Genomic DNA, 25,391 nt, shown 5'->3' on the forward strand with positions numbered 1-25,391 from the left:
CTGCCTAAAGTTAATCAAACATGTAATTAATATGCATTAGTAATTACTAATGATTGGAATTTGAAAGTTAGAACAATGAAAAAAGATCAGTAGTTGGGAAACATGGCCTTGATAACAGAAATGATGGAGAATATGATGACAGAATTGTGTAAGACCAGTAACCTATTCATTGAAAATACCTTGTTTCAACAATATACATCACTAGATAGAATATACAGAAACAAAGTCAACTATATTAGTGGAAAGAAACAATGAACAAATATAATATTATCAATCAAAACAAGGTCAGGGGATGATCAGTTGTTCATACACAAATTCAAGTTGAACTTGAAGAAATTAAGGGATGTCCACAAGAGCAAAAGTATGACTTTGAGTATATCCTGCCCAAATTTAGATAATTTTGGTATATAGTAGAGACTCATAAATATTTACTGAATGAATCAATGAACAAATGAATGCTTCTTGAATTAGAATTTACAGTGGGCTGGGCCTGAAGCTGATATGTAGTCTTGGTGCTAAAAACAGATTTAATTAGGAAAAAACAATATTGATTTTGGCTAGTCTAGCTATTCTGGATAGTCGAGAAGCAGTGGGAAAAAACAAAAAGGATGGAGACCCTGCAGGCTGAAAGCAAAGAAAGGTCACCTGACTTGAAAGAAGCAGAAATAGAAATGGTCTAGCATCTGACAAAGACTTCAAGCCAAGTAAAGGTACCAAAATAACTTATTGTGACTTTCTGACAACATTCTAATTGGGAAGCTATTCTAAAAGATAATTAATAGTGTGATTTCTGGGCTTGAATCCCAGCTCCAAGGACACTGAGTATCTTTTTCACCTTGGAAAACTACCTACCTTTCTTTGGTTTCATTATTCTAAAGAAAAGAGAGAGGAAAAAAGGACAAGAAATACTTGACAGTATCTAGCTCATAAATTTTGAAGCTTGGGATGAAATAATCAAATGCATAATCTAGCACTTAACACATAATAATTATAACAAAATTTTGATACTTTGTTTCCATTCTAAAAGACTTTAAGTTATGACCAGTTGGGGAAAAACAACCAACCAAACAAAGAAACAAAAAACAGTTGCTGTTGAGTTGATTTCCAACTCACAAGATAGACCCCACATGTGTCGGCGCAGAACTGCCCTGGGGAGCGTTTCCTGTGGCTGAATTAGACGTGAATGTCCTGTCTTTTCTTTCTAAGGGCCACTGGGTAGACTCAGACCTCCACCCTCTCGATAAACAGCTAACTACATTAGCTATTTGTACTACTCAAGGGCTAAAGGGTTAAGACAAGTATATTTAACATGAAAAGGGGTAAGCATTTGAATTTTTTTAAGCAACAACATAGAATGGATATACCAGAGTAAATAACAAAGCATGGCTTAAAAATGAAAGAAAATCACAGAAAGCTTCATTAAACAAAAATATCAAAATATGAAGCTATTATTTCTCCATCTAGGTCTATACACTTCTGAAGGGGCTGTTCCCCTCTCTCTAACCCGCCCTAAAGACTTTTACGATCTTTGATGTACACCACATCAAAACAGCAGTTTTGGCCCCCTTAGGGAATGCAAATCATGTTCCTTTGACATGTTCCTTCAGTTTGGGGAACAGAAAGCACACCGAAGGGGCAAAACCAGGGCTGCATGATGAATGAGGTAAGATTTCCCAGTGAAGCTCTCATAGCACAACCTTTGCTGACCTTGAAGAATAAGCAAGTGCACTGTCCTGTTGGGGGTGGGGGTGGAAATCCTTGGTGCACTTTTCTGGACTTTATTTCACCAATGCAATTTTCAATGGAAAAATAAACACACAAAACATTCTCTTCCTAATGAGCCCTGTGAGCATCTGTCCTTTGGAAAAATATAAGAAATTTGACACTTCCTAAGCAGTCCCCCCCAAAATAATATACCCACTACTAAGCCAGTTCTAGCTCATAGTGACCCTATATTGGATATCTGAGACTACAGCTTCATGGGAGTAAACCACCTCCTCTTTCTCTTCAGGAGTGGCTGGTGGTGGTAAAACACCGATCTGTGGTTAGCAATGCAATGCCTAATCCACAGTACCACCGCAATTGAAACAACTTTCTGAGTTTGCTACTTTGCTTTGAATTTACTGGCCCAGTGTATCTTCTGAGAAGGCACTTGTTTTGATTAGACCATACTTGCACTCATGCTAAAATATCCCAGATTCATCCCCAGTTATTAATTGTTCCACAAAAATCATCTTCACTCTCGTCAATCTTGCTTAAGAGACTGATGGAAAGTTCTCCTCGTGGAAAAAGTTATCTGCTCTTCATGTAACCCTTGAGCCAAAAGCTTGCTGAGGCCCAAACATTCCATTAAAATAAAAAATGCCCAACCCAACGTCAACAGCTATCCTACCAGTTGTAATTCTGTGATCTTCTTTCCACCAATTTCTGGACTGTGACCAAGGTGTCTTCACATCTGAGATTAGTCTTCCCATCTTTGAGGTCTTCCGTAACTTCTTTAACATGCTTGATCCGTCTAAAAACTCGACTTCTGCACGAGGGCACGGTTCTTATACACTTGTTGCAAAGCTTCAATTATTTGGGAAGATGTTGACTTGAGTTTTGTTAATTTTAGACTAACTTAAACATTGTTTTTATCCTGTGGCCCAGAATCTATCCTATTTTTTTCTGGCACCCTAACAAGAAGAAGGCAAGTACATTACTGATGAACAAGCCATCGGTGGGTATGTTAGGGAAGTATATTACAATGGAAAGGGTCAGGCTCTCAGGTGTCCTTTCACAGCAAGGAAAATCAGATGAGTGCCAACCACAATCCAGGTAGAGAATGCTCAACTTGGGCTTGGAATAGGCTATGTGATAGTTAAGGTTTATTGTGCCTACCTGGCCAATGAACACATGTGGGATTAATGGAAGGGGGGAGAGATAAATGGCAGGGCAGAGAGATAAATGGCTCGGTGAGTCTCGCCAACTGGTCTCTTACTTTACTCTCTGATGGTCCCACCAGTTGTGGCTGCCTTAGTCAGTTCCCTGCTTCAGCTGGCAAGGCTCACTTCCTGCACGACATCCCTGAGGAGAAGCCACATGGACCTACCTCGATGTAGCTCTAGGTGCTGGAGCAGCCGCATGGAGACCCCTGCCAGCGCTGAGATGTTTACATGTTCACTGACTCGGTTTTCCTCCTGCAGTCGGCGTCATTACGTGTGTTTTGTGAGATGGAGGTGGATTTTGTAGATCGGTTTTGGACATATGGGCTAATGTCGGATTTATGGGTTTGGACAGCACTGGGTTGGGATGCTTTATGTATAATTACCCTTTATATAAAACTCTATAATAAAATATGAGTACTTTATGAATTTTGTTTCTCTAGTCTACCTAGACCAACACAGGCTGCCTCATAAATCATGATAGGCTCAGCGTGGAATAACAGCATAAAACTATTGGAAACTACCCTCAATTGCCACCCCTGATCTTCCTCACACTGTGCCAGCGAAGTTTTGATTTGCCATGACAGGAGGAGGAACACGCTCTCCGTCTTCCTGGAGTGGCTTTAGAAATGGACATGGCTCCCCCGAAGAGAAGATGTCTATGGAGTCCTATGTCTATCTGCAAATCCATCATGGATTTTGCTATAATCTATGTTTATTTTAACAGGGAAAAATGTCATCGTTTTAAAGTGTTAACCAGTTAAATTATAAAACTAAATTGAAAATTAATGTTTTGGTTAAATTTGCAATCTAGATATCAAATCATGATATTTTAATTTCATTTCCTTATAGCTGATGCAATCAAATCCTCCCTAAAACTGTTCCACATCTGAAAACCTCTAGACTTTTGGCCCATGTTTCTGCTGCATTAATGGAGCTTCTCTCCACGATGGGGGTAGCTCAAATGACTTATGACTGACTAATTTACATAAGGAGAATGAGGCCCTTCATTTCCTGTTTGTTGTTTGACTTCCTTTAACTAAAGACAGTTTGGGAAAGACAGGTTTAAAATAAGTGACAAGAAGATCACAATCAGTCAAAAAATAATGTTTGTAGATTTCAACACGAGGCTTTAGAAATTCTGTTAATTTAAAAATTTAGCTTATGAGTACTATTTACATAATTTCAAGGTCCTGTTGTAAACAGGAAGGAAGTTTACCATGTTTAATTAAAGGTCAAAGCACCCCAAGCCAATTAATGCAGTATTAAATAGCTTCTGACTGCTGATTTCATATTTATCCCGTGGGCTTTAATGGTGGGGCACTCATATCAATTTTGAATAAGCCTTTCAACTATTTATAAAGGCTTCAAAAGCTAATTTCCCAAAACAGAACCAAAACTTAATTTAAATTAATTTAAATCAGATTTATTCTAAAACTTTAACTCCTCATTTAAAATCTCAGTCATTCACTGATTTGTGAAAGTGGAATCAAATACAGAATGGCTGAATTCTGGCCACACCCTGCCAATGAGAACTGTCCTGGCATGCAGCTCGCTGTAGATAATGTTGTTGGCTGCTGTCAAGTTGACACACAGTGACTCACATAGACAGAGCAGAATTGTCCCATGCAATTTTCTTTACTGACTCTTTTACAAGAGAAGATTGATGTCTTTCTCTTGAAGAATTTGAATTGTTCGGTTAATGTGAATTGTTAACCTTTTGGTTATTAGCCAAGTACTTCCTCCTGGTGGTGCAGTGGTTCAGCACGGTGGACACTTTGAGACAGGAGCAGCCCCACAGGAGAAGCACTGGGCTTTCTACTCTCCCGAACAGTTACAGTATGAGTCATCACCGACTCAAAGGCCATTAAGTTTAGTGGTTTTCCTCAGTGTACCTCCAGGAGTCCTGGAATAGGCAGAGGGAATCTAAAGGACTTCTGATCCCTCCTGATGACTCCCAGTGCCAGCACAGGAGAGGACAGAAATGCCCTTGTGAGTTTGCAAGAGTGTCACAGTGGGAGTAGAAAGCCTGGTCTTTCCCCAGTGGTGCCATTGCTGGTTTCAACTGGACTTGGGCATAGCAGCCCAATTTGTAATCAATACATCACCAGGGTCACTGTGAGTTGGCACTGACTCCATGGCAGTGAGTGAGTGTGAGTGTATGTGAGAGAGTGTGTCTATTTTAATGTGGATTTAAGGGAAGCTATCAAACTTTGCATTGTGGATTTAATGTCTTGGCTGCTCCTTGTGTTGGGACTTTATCTTTGTCTCTTCGTTTAGCAAGCGGTATCTTCCTATTGGAGTTCTAACCTTTTGAGGCTTTTTATAAGTGTGTTCATTCGGGTTGACTAGAGAAACAAATCCAGAGACACTCATGTGTGTATAAGAAAGAGCTTGATATCAAAGAGCAGTAGTATTTTGAGAAACATCCCAGCCCAGTCCAGATCAAACCCACAAGTCTGCTATTATCCCATGCCTGATATAAGTCTGTAAAGTTCTCTTCAGACTCATGCAATGCATGCAATGATTCCAAGTGCAGGAAGATGACAGGCCAATGGGTGGAAAGTCTTGTAGATTTAGTGTCGGTAGAAGCATCTCAGTGCTGGCATGGGTCCCCACGTGGCTCCTCCAGCTCCAAGGCTCCGGCTGCCATCAGCAGAGCTCCACGTGGTTTGTCAACAGGAAGGTCTTGCAGGGAGAGGAAGCAGAGTGTGTGTCCCACCTCCTGCGAGCTATTTATCTCCATAGCGCCTCCAAATGAGGTCATCCATCAATGACCTGATTGACAGGCTAAACTCCACCTGTTCATTCCTCATAGTCTCAGGTTGGCACCACATTATGTAACTACCACAGTAAGCATGTCTGAGCAATAACAGAGGCGATATTTATCTCCATGACAAAGTTAGCATGGCATATGTCTTGTTCTTTGATTAATATATTCTTTCATGACTCTCGCCTCTGCTTTCACTTTGTTCTCCAAGTTTATGCCTCATTTTTCATCTGTTCAGAATCAATAATGGAATCCTAGTTCCATAAAGTCCTAATTCTCATAAAATTTCTTCTTTTATGAAATACTGCCATAGACCTCTTGTTTTGAAACAAGTTGGGAATAGACCCTCGATGCTGACGGGCAGTTGATGTGTACACACAGAACCAAAGCATTGACCAGAAGTGCTAGGCCTTTAGTCTTTGAAATAAGTTAACAAAATACCTCGGATCGCATTTGTTTACGTCAGGACGCTAGACCATTTGTAGTATTTCTCTAAATAGAGTCTAGACTTGATGTAAAGTTTGAGCTATAATAGATAAAGTGACTGAAAAATGGGAAAGATGCCATTGTTTATTTAGGCCACCAAGTGGTTGATTGCTCACAGTGACCCAGTTCAGATGCACATCGAGACCTAGATAGAAGGGCTCCTGGCCACTCCTGAATAACGTCTGTCCAAATCCTCAATGCAGACACGATTTTCTTCTCACAAAATCGCCTCGATTCCAATGGAAATTCAAATGGAGACAATGACAGTTTGTCTATGTCCCGAAGGTTCTGCTTTACTGCGCTCTATGTACTCTTGCAAAACCCTGAAAACTATCCTGCCCACCCCATGACCAAAACCACAGGATTTACAGACGAGTTTATCGATTTCTTTTAAAAACACATCAATATGTTCATTTTATACATTCCTATCTTTGGTGTAATACTGACCCTACAAATCAAAATTGCCTTGCAAGCAATTCCTTTTTAGTGTGTGTTCGTTTTTAATGTTTGGAATAGAGGAGACTTATAAGAAGACGCAGTGATTTTGAAACTTCCCAGGAGTCATAGAACCTGTTCCTTTCTTATAAATGCAACCAGAAGAATTAAACTTGATACTCCCTGAACTTATGAAAATAAACTGCTTTCATTGATAGACCTACACTCTCCTCCTGTTTGTGCTAATTAGGATTTCATAATAATATAAAAGACATAATTATCAGAAATCCAGCAATAATCTGAGCATAGAATCTGTGAACTAATAGCTACACTTCTCAACTAAGACACAACTAATGTGTCAAGGAAATTACCATCAGCAATGTTCTTTATTTTTCAATATGAAAATACTTTTAAAATGTCCAGCACATTTTAGAAAGGCCTTCCTAGAAAACAGAGTGGGTGTCTATATGGTTAACGGCACACACTTCAAAGGTTAGAGAAGTTGTACACATTGATAGGAACTAAATCACAAATTCTTCAGTGTTCAAGTTCATTACTATGGGTTATGAAATGCTTTTCCAAGAAAAGCCGTACAGACACTGAGCAGACTGGGAGAAGTGCAATGTCTTCAGGTAAACAGTTATTGTGTAAAGCAACTATGCCTTACCACATTCACTCAGTGCCACTGAACCGCCTCCCGCCTACAGGGATCCTATAGGACAGGACAGAGCTCCCCCCATCAGGTTTCCAAGGCTGTAATATTTATGGGAGCAAATTGACACATCTTTCTCCCATGATACAGTTGGTAGGTTCGATTTCAGATGGCAGCTGAGTCTTTAACGACTGTAGCACCAGGGCTCCTTCCATGATGCTTTGGTCATCAATCATGTTGAGTCAGAGTTATCAGTCATCTCAGAAGAACAATAGGCATTAAGTTCCCATAATTTTGAAATTTATATTTATTTGTATTCTGTTAACATAGCATGATTTCCATCCATTAACTAAATACCCTAGGACTAGGGTAGGGAGACAGTCCCACATCCCGCTCTGATTATGGCTTTGTTGTTGCTATTGTTAGGGCCATCAAGTTGGTTCTGGTGCAGAGTGATACCTTGTTCAATAAAGCTAAGCACTACCTGGCTCCCTGCCATCCGCATGATTGGAGGCCCATTGTTTCAGCTACTGTCAGTTCATCTCCTTTAGGGTCTTCCTCATTTTCACTGACTCTCTACTTCCTCTAAAAGATGAAGTCTTGCCATTTTCCCTTCTAAGGAGAATTCTAGCTGTACTTGTCCCAAAAGAAACTTGTTCATTCTATTGGCAGTCCATTGTTTTTTTCTGTATTTTTACCCAATACCATAATTCAAATGCATCAACTCTTCTTTGGTTCTATTTACTCATTCTCTAGATTTCACATGCATATGAGGCAATCGACAGTACCCTGGTTTGGGTCCCACTCCATTTATTATGTAAGTAACTCTAGAGCAATACTTCCCCAAGTGGGTAATACTGCCCCCGGGGGCAAGCTAGGAGGATTCGTGCAAAAAGAGATCCCCACCCTTTATCCTGCATTATGGACTACAGTACAAAAGTTTTTAATTGTCAGTGAGTGGCTGAGTAATTTTTTTTCTAAAAAGGGGCGGTAGGCTATGCACATTTTGGAACCTAGGCTCTAGTTGCCATTAAGTTGATCCTGACTCACACTGTCCCCATTTGTGCCGGGTTACAGCTGCACTCCATAGGGGTACAACTCCATAGGGGTACAACTACATAGGGGTACAGCTCCATAGGGGTACAACTCCATAAGCTACAACTCCATAGGGGTACAACTCCATAGGTTTTTCTGTAGTTGATTTTTAGCAGATTTCCTAGTCTTGTGTCTTAGGAGCTGGAGTGAATTTCAATCACTCACTATAACTCTTTCATGCACAATCTTTGCAACTGCCGCTCAGTCTCTACATCTCTACATGAGAACATGTTAATTAGGTGAAGGGGAAGATAGCTTGGGGATTAGTCAGTTTTGCCATTCTTCAGGGCATCAGATTGAGCCATCTCAAAAACAGGAAGAGGAAGTACCATGACCATCAAGGAAGAAGAGCCACCAGTGGAGCACTTGCAAGATCCCTGCCTGAAGAGGCAGAGGCATCAGAGGCACCAGAGGCAACAAGAGGCTGCAGCATTGAGACCAGGAGACACAGCAATGGATGAGCTTCCTGGCTCATGGGATGAACTAGAGATGAAGGGACCATGTGACCAAGAGGCCAAGGACAAAAGAGAGATATGTGTGCCAACCTGGCTGAGAAGAGACACTGTGGGAAAAAGTGTATGTGGTGTGCCTAAGGCCTAGAAGCAGGCTCGGAGTCTCCCTTGCATAGCATTACCCCTTATCTCAAGGGAATAGTAAAATTTTCATGCAAGAAAAAAACAGATAAAACTTGTTCCCCAATACAATTAAAGAGCTAGAACCTAATGAATGCAGAGCTCAGGTTCAAAGGTTCTTTATCTTGTGGTGACTATGAGTGTTTGCAGAGCTGTGAGTCCAAATAGTCTTGCTGGGACTGACAGTCCTCAAGGGCCATTACTGGCAATGCCCTTTCAGTCTCGTGACCTGACACCAGAAGTGTTGTAGAACAAACTGGTCAGAACACTGTGGAACTAATTTAGAGGTTTAGTGGGGAATGGGCAGAACTTTGGATAAGACAGAGTCTTGGAAAACAGTACTAAGTACTAAAAGGCTGCATGTGGAGTGAGGTCTATAGCCAGTGAAATGAAAGACCGGCAGGCAACAATTCTGATCGCTTGACAGTTACAAATGAGCAATTGATTCTTGCCAAAATGACAAAGACAATAAAACCTTGCCGGCTTCTTGCATTCTGATTGGTTAACTTTGCATAGTTTTCCAAGAATATCTTATAAAAGAAGTTTTAACAGTTCAGGTTTCCTGGAATAGTTAAACAGTAATTTCAACTGTGTTTCTTCTTCTATATTCCTTGGACCAGGGGGTGGCAAACTTTTGAGATGGAAGAGGCAATCCTGTTCCTCATGGCAATTTAAAAATTATTCCAGAGTCATAAATATATTTTTAGAAACAAATGAAATCACCACGCATGAATGATATCCTATAGATGAGATGATGATAGCATTTTTTCCGTGTTCAGTCTTCATTGGGAGCCACGTGTACTTATTGAAGGAGCCACGTGTGGCCCAGGAGCTGCAGTTTGTGGGCTCAACACTGGACCAATAGGAGGCCAGGTCCATGTTTTCAAGTGAGCCTACGTGCCTTCCCTTTGAGGCCTGCCAACCCACAGGTGATCCTGGGTAACTGCACCCGAGCCTGTGTGGGAGTCTACCGTCTCATGAGAGGAACCCCACGAGTCAGGAAGGATCCAACAAAAGGAAGCACTGGATTGACAAAGAACCACACAAGGGGGGTTCAAAAACTTCAGGCAAAAATGGAATTAAAAGAAAAAAGGTAAAGGGTAAATACATTTCAACAAAATTTTGAATCCCCCTATTAAGCACTGTACTTTGCACTGTCAAGAGGGTATTAGACCATACTCGGGGTGGGGGTGGGGGTGGGGGGGAGTACTAGAATGCAGAAATTCTGATTGTGAAACAAACAAACAACTTTGCATTTCTATTATGATATAAGAGAAAAGATCGTCAAGTCTTTTACGTTATGAAGTTGCCGGTAATCAAACCACCAACATTTTGGTTAGCAACCAAGCACTGCATGATTGTGTTACCAGGGCACCGTGCATGTACATATAGTTAATCTGCATATAAAAATATATTTATAATCTTCCATAAATATACACCAGCATTCATCTGTCAATTTATCACAGTGGTGCATTACATGTTCCTTTAATGTTGGAAGCTATGTTATCAGTATTTCAAATGATATCAGGGTCACCCAAAGTGAACAGGTTTCAAGGGAGCTTCCAGACTAAGAAGGGATCACAAAGAAGAAATAGGATGTGTACTTTTGTTTTGAATAATTAAGTCATTTTATTGGGGGCTTGTACAACTCTTATCACAATCCACACATACACCCATTGTGTCAAGCTCTATCCCTCATCATTCTCAAAACATTTGCTTTCTACTTGAGCCCTTGGTATCAGCTCCTCATTTCCCCCTCCCTCTCTCCTCCCTCCTCCCCCGTGAACCCTTGATAATTTATAATTATTATTTTGTCATGTCTTACACTGTCCGACGTCTCCCTTCACTCATCTCTCGGCTGTCTGTTCCCTAGGGAGGAGGTTATATGTATATCCTTGTAATCTGTTCCCACTTCCTCCCTCACATTCCCTCCACCCTCCTGGTATCGCCACTCTCACCACTGGTCCTGAGGAATTCATCTGTCCTAGATTCCCTATGTTTCTAGTTCCTGTCTGTACCAGTGTACATCCTCTGGTCCAGCTGGATTTGTAAGGTAGAATTGGGATGAGAGTGGAGGGGAGGAATCATTCAAGAGTGAGAGGAAAATTGTATGTTACATCATTGCTACACTGCACCCTGACTGGCTCATCTCCTCCCTGCAACTCTTCTGCAAGGGGATGTCCAATTGCCCACAGATGGGCCTGGGTCCCCAATCTGCACTTCCCCTCATTCACAATGCTATTTTTGTTGTTGTTGTTGTTCTTTGATGCCAGATACCTGATCCCTTCGATGCCTTGTGATCTCATAGGCTGGTGTGCTTATTCCATGTGGGCTTTGTTGTTTCTCATCTAGATGGCTTCCTATTTATCATCAAGCCTTTAAGACCCAAACACTATATCTTTTGATAGTTGGGCACCACATTTGCTTATGCACCCGCTTTGTCTTCAGCAATCATGTCGGGATAGGCTGGTGTGCTTCTTCCATGTGGGTTTTTTGTTTCTTAGATGGTTGTTTGTTTATCTTCAGACCTTTAAGACCCCAGATGCTATATCTTTTGATAGCCAGACACCATCAGCTTTCTTCATCACACTTGTTTGTGCACCTATTGTCTTCAGGAAGGCGAGCATCTCAGACTACCGAATTGTTAGAACAAAGTGTTCTTCTGTTGAGGGAGTACTTGAGTAGGGGCCCACTGTCCATCTGTTTCCTTAATACTAAATCTATAAATATATGTACATAGATCTATTTTCCCTTCATCGAATATAAATATATTTATATCTGTATATGTCTATATTTAGTTCTCTATAAATTCCCTTTGCCTCCTATGTCTATCCTCTATTTATTTGTACTTTCCTCTTGTCCCACTATCATGTTCAGCCTTCATTTGGGTTTCAGGAATTCCTCTCAGTTACATTGCCCTTGATTGATAGGCTGTGTACTTCTGAAAAATTAGGCACTGAAAACCTTAAGAACAACAGTGATACATTGTCAGATGTAGTATCAGAAGATGAGCCCCTTAGGTTGGAAGGTACTCAAAATACAACTGGGAAAGAATTTTCTCCTCAAATTATGGTCAACAACAGCAATATAGATAAAACTGTGGGAACCTTCAGAAGAAACAGCTGCAAACACTCATTACTAATATGAATGTGGAATGTATGAAGTATACATCTAGGAAAATTGAAAGTCATCAAAAATGAAATAGAATGAATAAATATCATTCTCTTAGGAATTAGAGAGCTGAAATGGACTGGCATTAGACATTTTGAATTCAACAATAATATGATCTCCTAGGCCTGGGGTAAAAAATTCAAGATGAATAGTATCTTATTCATTATCCAAAAGAACACCTTATATCTATCTTGAAAGACAATGCTTTTGGTGATAGGATCATATCTACATGCTTCCAAGAAAGCCCAGTTAATACAACTACTATTCAAGTTTATGTATAAGCACTAAAGCTAATAATGAAAAAAATACCAGCATCTTCAGTCTGAAATTAATTAAGCATGCAATCAAAATGCATTGATACTTACTGATGGTTGGACTATGAAAGTTGGAAACAAAGAAGAAGCGGCAATAGTTTGAGAAAATGGCAGTGGTAAGCAAAGTTGGAGATTGCACTATAGAATCTAGCAAGATCAACAACTTCTTTATTGCAAATTCCTTTAAAAATATAAATCATGACTGTACATCTGGACCTTGACATATAGAAAATATAGAAATCAAATTGACTGCATCTGCAGGAAGAGACAATGGAGAAGATGAACATGAGCAGCCGAGATAGGCCAAGTGTGAACAGCTCACCAATTGCTCAGCTGTATGGTGAGGTTAACAGAGCCCTGCGGGAGTAGTAGTTATGTGTTGGGCTATTAACTGCAAGGTCAACAATTCCGATGAGGCTTTCTATTCTCTCAAAAGGTTATCATCTTGGAAACTGACTAGGGCAGTTCTATCCTGTCCTATAGACTTGCTATGAGTTGGCATAACTTGATGCCAAACAACTTGGCAGTGAGTTTGCTTTTTGGTTTATGATCTGGTCAAAGTTGAAAAACATTAAAACAAGTCAACAAAATCCCAAACACAACCCTGAGTATATACAATCTGAATCTCTAAAACATATCAATAATTGATTTGTCATTTGAAAACCAATGACAGAAGACGTGACCAGTTCTGGGATGCCATCAAGAACAACACACATGAAGGAAGCAAAATGTCATTAAAAAGGCAAGAAAAGACCACAGTGGCTGTCAGATGAGACTCTGAAACTCGCTCTTAAATGTAGAGTGATGAAAGAAAATAGAAAGCTTCATGACGTAAGAGAGCTGAACACAAAATATCTAAGAGAAGCTGAAGAAGACAAAGGCATTATAATGTTAAATACAAAGACTTAAGAGTTAGAAAACCATCAAGTAGAATCGGGGTTTGGGGGACAGGAGGTACAGTGGGGGTGGGGTGGGAGTGAAAGGGAGATGATGTCCAAAAGTCCATGTAGAAAAAGAAAGTTTGGAAGCGGATTGTGGTAGCAACTGTTCAATTCTCCCTGGCGTGAATGCCATTTGTACACGCAATCAAGATGCAGTGGTCATGACTGGTGACTGGGAGGCAAGAGCTGCAAACAAAGAAGAAAGAACAGCAGTTGGAAAATATGGTCTTGGTGATGGAAATGAAGCTGGAGATCGCAGGATGGAATTTTGCAAACCCACTAATCTGTTCATAGCAAATACCTTTTTGCAACAACACAAAAGGTGATTATGCACATGGACTTCTCCAGATGAAATCCACAGACATCAAATTGACTACAAATGTAGGACAAGGCCCTGGAGAAGCTCAGTCTCAGCAGCTAAAACCAGGCTGAGGCCACCAATGGGACTGGCCATCAATCACTCAGACTTAAGTTCAGAAAAATGAAAACCAGTCCATAAGCGCCAAAACACAATCTTGAATCTATCCCACCTGAATTTCGAGAATATCTGAAGAACAGATTTGATTCAGTGAGCATTAATGACAGAAGATGTGATGAGCTGTGGAAGGACATCCAGAACATCACTCATGAAGCAAGCAAAAGCTCTTCGATAAGACAGGAAAGAAAGATCAAAGCAGATGTCAGAAGAGGCTCTATGCCAAGAAATTTGGAAGCCAGCTACCTGACTAATCAGTAGTAAGCAATTCATATTTGTGTCCATACCAAAGAAAGGTTACTTAGTAGAATGTGGGAAGTAGTGAACAATATCATCAATACCACAGGAAAGTAAAATCTTGATCAAGTTAATACGACAATGGTTGCCACCACCAGTACACCCACAGGCAACTCAAGCCAGAAATCCGAGATTCAGTTAGAAGAGGATGTGGCAGGAGCGATATCATATGAATCTTAACTGAAAGCAGAAAACACCAGAAAAAGATTTGCTTGTGTTTTATTGACTCTGCAAAGGCATTTTATTGTGTGAGACATAAATGAAGAATAACATTGATAAAAATGGACCTTCCAGGCACTTCATTGTGTTCATAGAGAACCTGTACATGAACTGAGAGATAGTCGTTTGAACAAGATAAAAGAATGGTGCATGGTTTAAAATCAGGAAAAGAGTGTGCTAGGTTTGAATCCTTTCACCACACTTCCTCAATCTGCATGCTGAGCAAAGAATCCAAGTAACTGGGTTCTATGAAGAAGGACATGGTATCCGGCTTGGAGAAAGGCTTACTAACAACCTGTGATAAACAGAGGAAACCACCTTGCTTGTTGATATTGAGGAAGACTTGAAGCCCTTGCTGATGAAAACCAAAGACTATAGCCTTCTGTATGGATTGAAAATCAATATACAGAGAACCAAAATCCTCACCACTACACCAATAGCCATTATCATACTAAATTCACAGAAGATTGAAGTTGTCGTCAAGAATTTCATCTTGCTTGGATCCATGATCATTGCTCATAGAAGCAGTAGTCAACACACCCAAGGATTCATGGCACTGGGAGAGCCTGCTGGGCAAGACCTCTTGAAAGTGCAGGGGAACAAGGACATCACTTTGCAAACTAAGAAGCACCTGACCCAAACCATTGTACTCCCTTTACCTCATAGGCATGTTGAAATTGGCCATTCAGTAGGGATGGCTGCAGAAGAATTGATGCATCTGCGTTGGCAGAGAACATTGAACTACTTTGCACTGCACGAAGAACGAACACATCGATCTTGGAAGAAGTTACAAAATGTTCCTTACAAGTGAAGATGCCAAGATTTGGTCTCAAATACTTTGGAGAAACCAGGCTCTGGTAAAAGACTTCATGCTTTGCAGAGTGGAGGGCAGTGAAAAAGATAAGGAACACAAGCTGATTACTGACACAGTGGACTCAACAGTGGACTCAACAGTGGACTCAACAGTGGACTCAACAGTGGACTCAAACGTAAAAACTGTGAGGATGGGCGATGTTTTATTGTGTCGTAGACACGATACTTATGAGTCAGATCTAACTCAATGGCACCTAGCAACAAGTTGAGAAGTATGAATTAATATTTAATTTTCTCACTCCATAGAAGATAGCCTTCACTGTTATTAATGCCAAGAAGCTTTTCCAAAACTGATGAAAACATTACAACATTTCCAAGTTCTCTCTTTGACATTATGGAATGCAAAACAAGGCTTTATGGCCTGAGAGGTGAGGTACTAACGTGCTCTATTGTGATTCTCAACAAGCAAGCATGACTTTCACATTGATACTAAATGTGAATTTTCATCCACAGGCCACACTGAATTGGAAGATTGCTTTTATATAATCCCTGTAAAGCTTACAGGAGGTGACTCATATACATAAATGCCTCTTTCCATCTGAAAGAAGGTGTCAGAGGGCCAGTGGGTGGTGTCTGAATGACTAAGTTTTAAGATGCTAGGAGTAGTGGGGGAAATCTGTTAAAAATGAATATTATTGGAAATACACACATGCAATTCAATCATGGCACTAAATCAAAAGAAAACTGAAGAGATTTGCTATGTTGTTTGAATCTTCATCTTCATTTTATAAATTGATGCAAAGAGAAATTTCCCAAGCGACTTATAATTGGAAAAGACCCTAGAAATTTAAAGGGCTCTAAGGATGAGACATGATTCTAAGACACTAAAAAGGAAATTAAAGCATATAGTATAAAAGGGAAAGAGGAGATACGGATATGATATGAGGAAGTCACACATTTTTTCAGAAATATTCCCAGTAGAAGAGTATGTCCCTGAGAAAATAAAATGTCTACTTACTATCGTATTCAAATAAATAACAAAGTTTCCCTCCAGCTAGCAGTGGTATGGAACAGAATTAAAAAATCTTTACTGAAATTCTTGAAATGATATCTCATAAACACTTAGTAACACTATAGTCAAGTATCTAGATGAAATTCCATAAAAGTCCCTGTGCTCAGGAAGTGCTCATTGGACAGGTGAACCCCAAGGCAGTAACAGAACTTAGAGCCAAAGAACTATAAACAGGCAGACAGAGTGAGACGCTTCATTCCATGGCTCTGTGTTCCAGTTTTCTCATGAGGCCACGTAATGTAGCTGTAGGTTTTGTCCCTAAACATTTTAAAGAGGTAGACAAAAATACAAAGAGACCAACTTTAACAGGGAGTTTAAGAGCTTGATTCTCCAACATTATCAGCAAGACTGCCACATTTCTCTTTTCACAGTGGTACTATGTTATGGACGTATAGCTCTGTATATTATGTTGGTGGATTGACTCTCACACTCATGCCTCACCACCACTGAAGCAATTCCAACTCCTAGTGACCCTATAGGGCAATGTAGAATTGGCCCTGTCAATTTCCAAGAGTGTAACTCTTCACACAATGCTTTTTGGGACACTGAATAGGAAGACCATAGAAGAATAGATGCATTTAAATTGTGTTGCTGCAGAAGAATATTGAAAGTTCCATGGGCTGTATTGGGAGAAGTAAAGCCAGAGTGCTCCATAGGGGCAAGGATTGCGACTTCAGCTTACAAGCTTTGGGCATGCTGTTAGGGGAGATCCGTTCCTGGAGAAGTGCGTCATGTTTGGCAGAGTAGAGGGGCAGTGAAAAAGAGGAAGGCCCTCAGCGAGATGGATTTGCACAGTGGCTGCATCAATGGGCTCAGGCACAGGAACCATGGTGAGCATGGCTCAGGACCATGCAGCGTTTTGTTCTGTTGTGCGTAGGGTCCCCATGGGTCAGAGCTGACTTGATGGCACCTAAGAACAACAACAAAAACTCTTTACAAGTGTAGACAGTCTCACTTTCTCCCATGGAGTGACTGGTAGTTTCAAATAATAATTTGAACCGACCTTGTGGTTGGTGGCTGAACACATAACCACTGAGCCACCAGGTGACTGGCTAGCCCTATAAGACGATTTATTATGACAAGGATTGTATGATTACTCTCAATGACAGCAAAAATGAATTTCCATCTGTACCTTTATGTCTTTAAAATTGATTTATAAGAACCAATTCTCATTATCTTCAGACATCTCTACAGCTGTGGTTTAAATTCTTATACTAGATATTCTTTATTTTATAGTTTTCTTATTTTGATGCATTTCTGAGAGAGCTAGACGCCTTCCTTCAGAAGACATTTGATGTATACTGTCAATATAATTTTAGGAATGAATCTTAGTTCTGCTGCAAATTTATAATATCCTGGATTCTAGCCCTAAAGAGCAATCAATACTTTCCCCAGTCTAATGTTAACATCAGTTTACTTAAAGAATACAAAATGGGTTCCCTGTCGGTCAGAAAATTTCTAGGATACTAAGTTTAAACGGCACACTTTGCACCTTTGTTTTTGTTTTAGGGTGACATCAAGAGCCTGTCTCCTAAAGTAAAAAATAATTTCCATAATTTTCTAAATGAGTGTTTTGGTTTAATTGCGGGCTTGCTATATTTATTTTTATAGTTCCTGTTTAATGCACTGACGCTTGACAAAGCCAACATGCTAGAGTTTTCTTTTTTCAAAGGTGTCATCGTATCATTGTTTCATGAGAATTGAAAATGACCACAACTATTAATCATACATTCAGAAAGAGTGAGAAAATTATGTTGCATGAAGCGATGCATGTAGCAATAGGCTACAAAATATAGCATTTTAATAAGCAGCGCTCAAATCTGTGATGTTGTGAACATCACCGTTGGAAAGCAAAGATACAGGCCTAATACTCTGCTCCTACTGAGAATCTATTGTCTGGGAGCAACGAAGACAAGAGAGCGTTGCAGAACTTTTGACAGAATGATTTACCCAACCTCAAACGATAGTGAGATTGTTTACAAGGAGAGAAACTGAATGGCTTAAAAGTTAAAAATCATACAGTCAGCATCCCCCAGAGAAGGAATACTACAAATGAGCCAATATCCTGGAGAAATTCTTCTTCAGGAAAGTTAAGGAAGCTGGATTAATTGACAAGTGATTTCTCCCCCTCTGCTTCTTAGAAAGCTCTTGAGGCAGCGTGCCTAAAGTGAGGATGGTTTAGTTTGTCAAAGAATTGGATGGAATGTATTTTAACATTAAATAAATTAGATATAATAGTTAGACAAACAAAAATATCCTCTTAGATTTTCAGATACATAGTTAAATTGAAGTCACAGAACATTTTTATTTTATGGAATAGATTTTTAATCTACTTACCACTGTTAATGTAATTTTTTTATGGCATGCCCATTAGCAGAATATTCAATAATAGAGCATCTGGTGTTTCCTCAAAGTCTGTGTCTGAGGAAATTTCACATGATGCCCCCATTTGGGGGAACCCAGAAAAACGTTCAGACTGTGAATGTTTTCTTTTTTCTAATGCAGTGTGATGGATTACTTTTATTGTTTTCTGAAGGATTTTAAGGAAGGGATACATGGTGAAAAAGAAACTCAAAAAAAGGTGAATGAAGTATGTGATGCTTAAGTCTCATTGTAGATTTTTTAATATATATGTGTATTAATAGATTCAGGAATATATCTATTCAGCTAGATGAAGTGCTCTGAGCAGTTTTGGAAAACAAAGTACTTTGAGCAGTTTTGGAAAATGCAGTTCTGGACAAACAACTGCTTTGATTCCTAAGGAAGGAATTCTAAATAAAGCACCCTTTTTGTAAGCATCTGTTTTTTGTTTGGTTGGTTTTTAAAAGTAATTCTCTCTTCCTAAAAGAATCTTGTGAGTGCATACCACTATGCTGTAATTATTTTCTCCTGACAAATACGTGATGTCATATTCGACTGTGCTTATGCAGGACATACGTTTCAAAAGGTCATTTAGGGTCAGCTTTAGCTCAGCGGTTACTTCGTCAAGCTTGAACTAAATCATTTCAAAAGGTCATTTCCAGAGTCACAAACACTAGAAAAATTTGAGATTGAATCCACATGTCAATACACATGTTATCTGTAGATATAAAATTGGGTGACTCCTTGTTCTAATTAGCCAGTAGTTTCCCCCCTTTTCTGTGATACACATAACCCCAATGATAATATATATGTATATCCCCATTCCAGCTCTAGTTTTTACTCATCATCTGAGGTAAATGCCTGCCAGGTTTGCTCTCAGTATTTTAGCCCCAACATTGGCAGATAAGCCCAGAGTCTGTCCCTTGAAAATCCAGCATGCAACCTCTATTACCCTGTTTGGGGAGTCCAGCTTAGTGCTGGATTTATTTTCTAATTCCGCTATGCAGAAAAGCGGTGCGCCTGTCATCTCAACTCTGGATAAATACAACTCATAAGAAACATATATGAAAGTCCTCTTGACACTAATTGTATGATGCAAATTTTAAACAGAATTATGTAAAAGTCTAGCTTTTAAAAGTGTAGTGAACTCGATGTTTTATATCAGCCTAAATCAATTAAAACAGTCACTATAAAGAATTGCCAGAAAGGATGTGCATGAAGCCAGGGGTCGGGTGGGGGCGGGCGGCGGGGAACACAACAAGTTGCAAAAGGCTGTGAAGTTAAAATGCGGTTTTTGCTATGAAAGAGATTGAGAATGCTGCATGGGGGGACAATTGCCTCAGCTCTTTAAAGTAGAAGAAGCCATCATAAGAGGCATCTAGATTTCTAATGAAGTGTCACGTTACAGTTTGGATTGGCAAAGCATCAGTCCAGTTTTGTCCCCTGTCATTTTTTAATTTTTTTAATTTTCTGGGTAGACATCCTTATAGAGCTATTGAATTTTTAATCAGACAGTTGCCTTTATTTTAAAAAAAAACTTTTTTAGATAGTTGATTTTCTATTGAAAGCATTTTTATTGTTTATAATTTTAAAATGAAGATTTTCTTATAAATATAAATGCAAGAAAGCTGAAGTAGGATGTGTGATTTTTGCAAATGCTTTAACGGCTGGTAAAATTTTACTTTTAGAAAATTAATATATTGTAGTTATATAAAAGAGTTTGACAGTATATTTTCAAAAGCATCCCCCTCCCCCAACCAAAGCCCAAACCAAAGGCCTCCCACTGTCAGGCAGGGTTTGAATCCTGCTCTCTCCTTTACCCACCACAACCTTGGCCTGCGTGTACCTCCCAGCCCGACTATGTGCAAGCTGACATCTCCTCGATGTGGACACAGGGACGACGGATAAAACAATAACTGGAGCACTAGTCCCAATCACATAAAACACACCGTAGGTCTTCAGAATAATTTGTGTTGCCATTGAATGGGCTCCAACTCTTGGCGACCTTGATGGTGACCATCGTCTACGTGTAACATAATGAAGCCGTCTGGTGGCATCCTCACGCATTATCGTTGACATGTTTTGACTACTGCGGCGGCTATTTTGTCTGTCGATCTCATTGAGGGTGGTGCTTTCTCTCAATGGCCTTCAAATTGGACTAAATGTGTCCTTTTCTACTGGATCAGTCTTTCCGGCTGCCAAGTCCAAATTTAAAAAGACAACGTCTCACTATTCTCATTTGTTTGAGCATTCCAGCTTTTTGTGCAGACGTCGTTAATTCTCATAGCATTTTATTACATATTCAATGTTCTCCTCAACACCACACTTCAAATACCCTCCTTCTTCTTCTGTCTTCTTTTTCCATTGTCCAAGACTATTGAAAACAGCATGGCTTGGGGCAGGCACATCTGGGTCATCAAACCAACATCTTTGCTTTTGGGAACTTTAAAGAGGTATTTTTACCGCGTATTTGTCCAGTGCAATTTTTAATTTTATTTCTTGACTAAGATGTTCCTTTATAAGAGGACTGGGTGATTCTTATTCTTGGAATCCATATTATCCTTAAAATCATATGTATAACAATTATATACAAGAATATGAAGTATCAGTGATGCTGGAAAACAATTCCTGGCACTCTCCCAGTTTGACATGCTTTGTTCTGCACTGAAAATTAAGATAGCATCTCCCTTGTGAGCAAAGGGAAAAATGACTTACCTACCAGAATTAAAAAAAGAAAAAAAATGTCTACTTCCAGAGCAAACATCAGAAATTATAAAGAATTTAGATTAGTCCTCCATTGGAATGCAGTCTCCTCGTGTATGGCTGTCATGGCCCTCTTCACACGATCCTGTAGGAGCAGACACCCAAGGGACTGGCACCACCGCTGATACCTCAGCGACACCTATTACGTAAGCAATAGAGAACTTTCTTTCTGACCTAGGATCCTCATGCCTTCTGCAACATGTTCGTTTGCAAGTAGGGTAAAAACCCAGCCCATTCACAGTTCTGGACGAGTGGGAAAAGGACACTTGCAAACCCCCATGGAAAGAAAAAGATTCCGTTTATTTGAGCAGCTCTCCGAAGCAATGGCACAAAGATGCGGGAGAGAGGAATAATCATCCCCAGAGGCTTTTGGGGAGGCAATGTGGATGTGCGTGCACACACACAGAAAAGGAGAAGGAAAGGAAAGCAAATGGCTTGACACCAGGGGAAACTAATAAATATACATGGCTGTAAACAGCTTCTAAAGACAGGTACACCGTGCTGAACATGATTTATATGTTTGCTCCTGGCTTGGAAATGCGCATCGGTACTGGATTTACAAAAGCCGTTAAATGCTTCTGGAGTTCAACACTGCAGAAAATTGTTTCATATCTCTATTCTTAGGAAGCCAATTGGCTGCTTTATAACTCTATGTAACTTTTATATGTGGCAAATTGGGTGGAGGGAGTCATCAGAAAACAGAGTTAATTTACTGTGAGGTATAATTCACAGTCAATAAACTGCAACAAGCATCAGTAAGTAAAGAAACAGAAGCTTAATGGGGACACAGCAAAGAAGCCTCCCTCTCCGCCCTTAAATGTACTTAATTAGTACAGTTCATCCTCTGGGGGGGCAGGAAATAATGAGACCATAACAGCCCTTGTGCCTCCAGATGCTAAGTCTGTTTAAAATCAACAGCGTACTGCATGTGTGAGAAATCCCCTCTTTACCATGTGAAAGATCTTTTCACAAATACTTAAGCAAACGAAAAAGTAGTTTTATAACTCAATGTAATTTTATAACCATGGTGAAGACACACGCACACATACATGAACATACATAGAATCTACTATTTGTGTACATCATTGAACATCGTGTATATCATTATAAAAGTAAAGCAAACATTACATACAGTACCTAATGAAACAGTAGTGTATGGATTGAGGAGTACTTCATATATGAATGTGAAACACATCCACAAGATTCAGTATATTTCATAAGATAGATAATAAACCACCATGTGGATATTCAGTGTGTGCCAGGCACAATCTCATGTACATGTCTTTAGACCACACGAGATACCTATCATGATCGTGCTGATTTGAAGATGAGAATTCCCAGGTCTCACAGCTGACATAGACCTAAGATTTCAGCATCTATTTGCCCACGGCTAAATCTTCTTATCTCTTCACTTTGTATCTGCTCCCTGTGCAGCAGAGAAAGATAAATTCTAGAACAGCAGTTCTCAACCTTCCTAATGGCGCGACCCTTCAGTACAGTTCCTCATGTTGTGGTGACCCCCAACCATAAAATGATTTTCATTGCTACTTCATCACTGTCATTTTGCTACTGTGATGAATCAGGCGAGCCCTGTGAAAGGGTCATTCAACCCTCCCAAAGAGGTCACAACCCACAGGTTGAGAACCCCTGTTCTATGATGATATGTTTATTCATGACTCTGAATTTATCTTCAGAAGTTTTCCAAAAGGGGTCATTTTGATTGTTGTTGGAAATATGATCAAAGGCATACATAGAGAAGACTTTGTGATCTGAATCGTCACATGAAACTGTTTGATGAATTCATTTAGGCATAGAAGTTGCCCTAACATTAAGAGAAAGTTAAGACATTGGTTCAGACTCTCAGCCATTTCTGCGATGTCCAACCATAGTACTGAATTGCCCCTAGGTTAGTCTTCTTTTATTCTGTGCTCTACTATCTATCCCTAGGTGACTTCATCTGGGGCCGGGGTTTTAAATACCACCAATATGCTAATGATTCCTAATTTACATCTTTCTACCTGACTTCTCCCTGCACTGCAAATCTGTATACACAACTGCCTGTACATCCCACCTTTGAATCTCAAAAACAGCATCATAAATTCAACACGTCCCCAGGAGTGTTCTTCCCCCATCCCTTGAACAACACACAACCACACACAAGAAGGCATTCCTCTAAGTCATTTAAATGAATTTAATAATTTATACTTGAGAGTGAACCCATGCGATGGATGCTATTATAATTCACATTGCACACAAAAGGAAACTGATGGAAAGAGGCTGAAGAACTGCGGTAAGACCCATCAGTGGCAACGACAGGATGCAATCTTTGTCTCCGGCGCATGCTGTCAGCACTGATCCGATGCGCATTTTCTTTCTTGAGATATTGTTCGAATCCAAGAACACAACACGTGTGTACATCATTTGTACATTCTGTACATCTTTACAAAAACAAATGTACTTTACCTATAGCACATCATGAAATGGCATGTACATGATTAAGGACTTCATGAGATAGGCCAGGCCAAAACGTTAGGCATTATCTTTTATGCCAAATTTCCCTAAACCTCTTTCTTTCTTTTTAATCATTTTATTGGGGGCTTGCACAACTCTGATCACAATCCATATGTGCATCAATTGTGTGAAGCACATTTGTACATTTGTTTCCCTCATCATTCTCAAAACATTTGCTTTCTACCTGAGCCCTTGGTATCAGCTCATTCCCCCCCAGTCCTCTCCCCCATGAACCCTTGATAATTTATAAATTACTATTATATTGTCATATCTTACACTGTCCGATGTCATCCTTCACCCACTTCTCCCCTGTCTGTCCCCCAGGGAGGAGGTTATATGTAAATCATTGTAATCTGTTACCCCTTTCTACCCCACCTTCTCTCCACCCTCCTGATATGGCCACTCTCATCACTAGTCCTGAGGGGTTCATCCTTCCTGGATTCCCTGTGTTTCCAGTTCCTATTTGTACTAGTGTTCATCTTCCAGTTCAGCCAGATTTGTAAGTTAAAATTGGGATCATGATAGTGAGGAAGCATTCAAGAACTAGAGGAAAATTGTATTTTTCTTAATTGCTACACTGAACATCCTCCCCACGGCCCTTCTGCAAGGGGGTGTCCAATTGCCCACAGATGGGCCCTGGGTCCACACTCCACATTCCCTCACATTCACAATGATATGATTTTTTTTATGCCTGATACCTGATCCCTTTGATGCCTTGTGATCTCACAGGCTGGTGTGCTTCTTCCACGTGGGCTTTGTTTCTCAGTTAGATGACCACTTGTTTATCTTCCAGCCTATAGGAAAACTCTTTATCTTTTGATAGCTGGGTCAGCTTTCTTCACCACATTTGCTTATGCATTCACTTTGTCTTCAGCGATCGTGTCAGGATAAGCTGGTGTGCTTCTTCCATGTGGGTTTTATTGTTACTCAGCTAGATGTCGCCTGTTTATCTTCAAGCCTTTAAAACCCCAGACATTATATCTTTTGCTAGTCAGGCACCATCAGCTTTCTTCACATTTGCTTGTGCACTCACTGTCTTCAGTGATCATGCCAGGAAGGTGAGTATCTCAGATTACTGAATTGTTAGGACAAAGTTCTTGTGTTGAGGGAGGACTTGAGTAGGAGCCCACTGTCCATCTGATTCCTTAATACTAAACCTATAAATATATGCACATAGATCTATTTTCCCCCTCATCATAAATATATTTACATCTGTATATATCTGTATTTAGATCTCTATAACTGCCCTTTGCCTCCTAGTACTTTCCTCTATTTCTTTGTAATTTTCTCTTGTCCCACTATCATGTTTAGCCTTCATTTGAGTTTCAGGAATTCCTCTCAGTTACACTGACCTTGATCCAGCCCTGCCAGACCTCCTAAACCTTCTTGCAACTGATTTTGGATCACTTGTTGTTCCCTTGTCCCTGGGTTTGTTAACACCCAGTTCCTTTTACTTACCT

The 25,391-nt window shown here is 39.9% G+C and overlaps 1 protein-coding gene across 2 annotated transcripts in view; it reads right to left on the reverse strand.

The window, feature by feature from the left end:
- LOC142442683 (bifunctional heparan sulfate N-deacetylase/N-sulfotransferase 3) overlaps positions 1-25,391 on the reverse strand; it is a 235,732-nt gene that overhangs the window by 187,183 nt on the left and 23,158 nt on the right. The gene's annotated exons all lie outside the window — the stretch shown is intronic.

Source organism: Tenrec ecaudatus, chromosome 3 (assembly GCF_050624435.1).
Source record: "Tenrec ecaudatus isolate mTenEca1 chromosome 3, mTenEca1.hap1, whole genome shotgun sequence".
NCBI lineage: Eukaryota > Metazoa > Chordata > Mammalia > Afrosoricida > Tenrecidae > Tenrec > Tenrec ecaudatus.